Raw genomic sequence first — 6,112 nt, forward strand, 5'->3', positions numbered from 1 at the left:
TGCATCCTGCCGCGGAATGCGCAGCTGACGTCCGTCTGGGCCCCCCAATGCACATAAGAGTGTCCCAACAACCACACCAGGCAAGGGCGCTGATCTGAAACGAAAAAAAAAGCCAAAAAAGGACAAGCACACGCGCATTTTACCTCCAAACAAGCAAATAACAACACGACTCATAACAGATGAGGGCGCACGTAAGTCCGAAACCTGTTGGACTCCCAACGGCCAATGCGACGCACCCATTTGCCGTCCAACCCCCAACGCCCAGCCTCAGTCGCTGCGCCAATCCGAAAGGAGTGAGAGGAGTAAGGACCCGCCCCGACTCCGACCACAGCTAAGCATTTCTTAAATACTGCGCCAAATTGATATCTGGAAAACGATCCATTTTCGTGACGTAGCAACGGCAACTCGGGCGCCCCCACCCGTGTCTTGAAAGCAAGCATACAAGCGACCGGACACATCGCCGATCCTGGGAGGGCAAACAAAACTATCCGCTTCCCCTTACCCATTTGGTCAGTTTTTGACCGCCGTAAAAACAACTCGAGTCTATCCCCATATAGACTCACATCTTCCAGTCTCAACCCCCCTGCTCGCTCGGTACTAGGAGAAACCAACTCACCAATTCGAAGCGCACCAAAGAATGCTAAAGAAAATGCTAACTGAAATAACTCAACCTCAAAAGGCGAATAACAAACCGATGCTAGCGATAAACCCAAAGAACCGAGGAGAGTAAAAGACACAGGACGCCTCCGATCTGCTTCGGACCTGCCTCAACGCAAACCCTTCAAAGCTTGCCCTACCAAAAATTCCTTGGACACATCCCGTAGACCCCGCAAATTAAAACCAAAAGCCAATGCCGAGACTAAACGATTGACCTTAGCAAGGGAAAACCCCGCCTCCCAAGCGTACCCCAACCAATACAAACGAGCCACCAACCTGTCTTGATTCGTGCTGATGTTACCCAAACCTCTTACCCACTCTTCCCACTGCCTCCAACAAGCAGAATAAGCACTCCATGTCGCCTTCGCCAACGACCTTTCAATCAACCGTTCTACGGAACTGAAACCAGATCCCAGAGATGTTCCGGACAAGCGAAATCGAGCGGCTCCGCTCCCGGTGCCGATTGACGGAATTGATCCCACTATGAGCGAGAAAGAGCATCAGCGATACAATTTCGGACCCCCGGCACATGCACCGCAACCACCCACGCGTTTATGGACAAGCACACCAGAACTAAGTGTCGCAACAACTGAACCACAGGAGGAGAAGATGCCGATATGTTATTAAAGGCTAACACCACCCCCATGTTGTCGCAGTGGAAACGAACCTTCTTATCCCTGAGCCTATACCCCAAATGGTCACCACAACCACGATGGGGAACAGCTCGATCACTGCCAGATTTCACGTAAAGTCCACTGACCACCCAGCTAGCCGGCCAGTTCTCCGCAAACCATGGACCTCCACCATACGCGCCAAAACCACCTGCCCCAGCAGCATCAGTAAAAATATCCAACTCGCACGTATCCTGTACTGGAGACATCCATAAAGATCGACCATTATAATGACCGAGAAAATCATCCCATACCTGAAGATCAGCCCGATGCTCCTCCCTGAGCCGCACAAAATGATGTGGTGCACGAAACCCCACCGTCGCTGCCGCCAATCGCCTACTAAAAACTCTACCCATCGGCATAATTCGACAGGCAAAGTTCAACTTCCCCAGCAGAGACTGGAGATCGCGCAACGAGATCTTCTTCAATCGACAAGCCCGCCGCACCTCCTGACCCAATGACCTTAATTAATCCTCGGGAAGTCGACACTCCATCGCCACCGAATCAATCTCGATCCCTGAAAAACAAATGGTGGAGACAGGGCCCTCCGTCTTTCCCGGTGCTAGGGGAATCCCAAAGTCCTTCGTAACTTTCTGTAAAGAATACAATAAATTACCGCAAATAGGCGAACCCCCAGGGCCGATGCCCAAAAAGTCATCAAGATAATGTATCAAAGAATCAACCCCGGCTACGCCCTTCGTCACCCATTCTACGAAGCAACTAAATGCCTCGAAATATGCGCAAGAAAGGGAACTCCCCATAGGAAGACACCTATCCACATAAAACGCCCCGTTCCAGAGACAACCCAACAGCCGCTGGCTCTCTGGATGAACTGGCAACAAACGAAAAGCAGCCTCATTGTCGGTTTTTGCTAACAACGCGCCAGGCTCCGCCTCACAAACTAACACTACTGCCTTGTCAAAGGACGTGTACACTACCGAGCATAAATCATGATCAATCCCATCTTTCCTGATGAGCCCCTGGGAAAAGATAAATGCTGAATCAAACGAAATTTATGGGGCTCACGCTTCGGCACAATTCCCAAGGGGGACACCACTAAATTTTTTATTGGCGGATCAACGAATGGCCCCGCCATGTGACCCAACGAAACTTCCTTCAAAAGTTTTTCCGACACGACCTCCGAATGCAAATAAGCCGACTTAAGATTGCACCGAGTAACCGGAACCTCATAAGGAGGAGGAGGAATAACGAAACCAAAACAAAACCCCTCATAAATTAACTTAGCCGCAACCCTATTTGGATATTCATTTAGATACGGGGCCATCCTTTCCACCCTCACCGGCGACAACCCCTTGACCAGTTGAGGAGGACTGGTTACCTGACCGCTTCCCTTTCCGCATACACTTGGCAGCCCCATGCGAGGATCCGTTACATTCTGAACACACGTGCTTGAATTTACATGTAGCCCCACACATTTACTTTAACACCCCAACCTCACGAGGACCTTCCCAAACTACCGCCGGGGAACCCGACAGAACTACAGGCGCCGCAGCCCTATCTAAGCGCCCGACTAACTCCCGCAAGCAACACACCAAATCCGATAAGCCGTCGCCGTCACGCCCGGCAACGCCACTACCGACAGCCGATACCGCGCTCGCTGCCCCACCCCCGACACCCGACATAAAAATCGCTGGATATGGCAAAGAAGGAGTTACGCACTCACCAGGCTATCCAGGCGCTGTGTTCCCGCCAGCCGGAAAATCCTGACCGCGCTGAAACTCGTCCAACTCGCCATCCTCCAGGTCTCCTCTCGCCGACGACTGGCCATCCACCGACATCTCCGACACGGGGACACTGGCATGCTGACAGATGGTCCGGCAACCTGCCGCCCGACCGCAGGGACCCAGACTTCCGACCGGACCTGTTGCCTCGTCGCCGCTGATGATCTAGGCGTCCTCCCTGAAGGTCTCAAGGAAGCCAGCCACCTGGCCGGAACATCACCATGCGGGGCGGCCGTGGATTGCTCCCTGGATACAGCATCAGAAGGAGGTGGGGTGACAGGGAGCCCGGCCTGCGACCGCCGGACCTCGTCGCGGCTGGGGATTCCTGCCAGGACGCAGGACCTGGGAGGAGGCGGCCTTCCCAGCTGCCTGGCCTGCAGCATCCTTAGAAGGGCTCCCCCTGCAACGCCGTGCCCGCGGGACCACCTCAGGACTGAGTCGCTCTGGCGGGCGAGACCGCCGGGAGCGGCGGGGAGACCGAGCCTGAGCCACCGCTGCTCCCGACGACACCCTCTGCTTCATCCGAGCAGGAGCACTGGGTGCCGACTCCCCCCCCCCCCACCGCCATAGCACCAGCACTAGAGAGGGGGCCGGGGGAGGGGAGCCTGTCCCTCCTATTAACAGACCCTGAGCGCCGGGCCTGGCGTGGAGACGAGCCAGCCTCCGGCATCCTGGACAGCGCTGCCACGGTCTCCTCCAACCATGGCCGGCCTTAGCTATGTGCGACACGTGCGGTCGCACAGGGCGCCGGCCGCCATGCTGTAAGGGGGGCGCCAGTGGGTACGAGCAGAAGAGAGGAGAAATGTTCCTCCCTCTGCACTGCTGTGTGACGTGAGCGCTGATTGGAGGAGCAGCAGGTGCTTCTGTCTGCTCCACCAATCGGCACAGCCTGTACTGCAGTGTCACACACACTCAGCATCTCACGCAGCTCCTTCCTGCTGTGCTACTGCCCCAGTGAAGACTCCTCCACGGAGCTCCAGAGTCAGGTAAGAAGAGCAGCAGCCTTAGGTTAATCTATGTTTATTTATGTGCTGTGTGAGGGAGGGGGAGAGAGGGGGCTTTATTTGATGTGTAACAGGATGTTTTTTTTTGTAAAGATCAATTTTGTGGGGGAGGGGAGGCTAGGTAATAGGTACTTTGAGTGTGTATTTTTTACAGATCGATTTTGAGGGTGAGGGAACATTGCCCTAAATGCTATAGGAGTGTGGGGGGATTCTTTATACATGTATTTTGTGGGGAGGGGGACTTCTGTATAGTTTATTTTGTGGTGTAGGAGCTTATTATGAATCATGGGGGAGGGGAACTTAGCGTTATGTATGGGGAGAAAGGATTCTTTAGGGTACGGCCACACGGAGCGGCCCTCACACTGTCGCAACGCGGCCAACAACCGAGCTGGCACTATGTAGGAGCGGCTGTCAAATACCTCGTTAAGGGGTATTACGGTTACATTCGCATGCGCACTGCCGCTCCATTCATTCTCTATGGGAGCGCCGGAGATAGCCGAGTGCAGTGTTCTGCTTTTTCCGGCGCTCCCATAGAGAATGAATAGGAGGTAAGTTGTTGTAATTTGCAAAATCGTGCGGCCATAAAGGGTGTATTAATTCATGGCCGCACGTTAACGCGGGTAAACCGTCCCTTTATCTGCAAAATCGTGCGGCCATGAATTAATATACCATTTATGGCCGCACGATTTTGCAAATTACAACAGCTTACCCCCTATTCATTCTCTATGGGAGCGCTGGAAAAAGCAGAACACTGCACTCGGCTATCTCCGGCGCTCCCATAGAGAATGAATGGAGCGGCAGTGCGCATGAGCGTGTAACCGGAATACGTGCGGCCATTAACAGGCTGTTTGACAGCCGCACTGAACATGGTGCCGGCGTGGTTGTTAGCTGCGTTGCGACCGTGTCAGGGCCACTCTGTGTGGCCTTACCCTTAGGCTAGATTCACACGAGCGTGTGCCTTTTGCGCACGCAAAAAACGTGGCGTTTTGCCTGCGCAAAATGCATTTGACAGCTGCCTGTGTCAGCCCCGTATGATGTGCAGCTGCTATTTCCGGCATCATTATGACACTCCGTTTGGATGTTTGTAAACAGAAAAGCACGTGGTGCTTTTCTGTTTTCATTCATCCTTTTCACAGCTGTTGCGCGAATCACGCTGTTCGCATGGAAGTGCTTCCGTGTGGCATGCGTGGTTTTCACGCACCCATTGACTTCAATGGGTGCGTGATGCGCAAAAAACCCTCAAAGAACGGACATGTCGTGACTTTTACGCAGCGGACTCACGCAGCGTAAAAATCACACACATGTCTGCACGGCCCCATAGACTAATATAGGTCCGTGCAACGCGCATGAAAATCACGCGCGTTGCACGGACGTAATTCCCGTTCGTCTGAATAAGCCCTTAGAGATAATATTTGTGGGGAGAGCAACTTGATTATAAGGGTAGGAACACACAGGGCGGATACGTAAAACCACACAGTGTATACGTCCTGAGAACCGCAGGGAATTTCACCTGAAAAACGGCACCAAATTTTGGTGTCGTTTTTTGGGCGGAAAGACTGCAGAAATAAATTTAAAAAAAAGCTAATACTCCCAGCAGTAGTCCCTCTCTCTCTCTGAGCGTAGCCCCGCCTCCTGCGATGACGCTGTAGTCCATGTGACCGCTGCAGCCTTTGATTGGCTGCAGCAGTCACATGGGATGCATCATCATCCCTAGAGGCCGGGCTACGCTCAGAACAGTATACGCATCGCTATGACTACGGCCGGGTGTACTACCCTTTTTTTTTCTCATTAGAGATTAACGATAAGCAAAGTTTTTATCATTGATCTTCCCCTTTGTTAACACTGACCAAATATCATTAGAATTGGTCAGAAACTGGCGAATCATGATGATAATTGGCTAAACTAAATAGGCCTTTAATGGGGGTATATTCAGGCTTAGTGCCTAGGGCAGCGTGAGTTGTAAATACGGCCCTGCTAAAGACGCAGATACTATTGAACACTATAGCGGAGCAGGGAGGTATCTACTAGGTTGGTGGTT

This window comes from Rhinoderma darwinii, chromosome 1 (genome assembly GCF_050947455.1).
Source record: "Rhinoderma darwinii isolate aRhiDar2 chromosome 1, aRhiDar2.hap1, whole genome shotgun sequence".
Taxonomy (NCBI): Eukaryota; Metazoa; Chordata; class Amphibia; order Anura; family Rhinodermatidae; genus Rhinoderma; species Rhinoderma darwinii.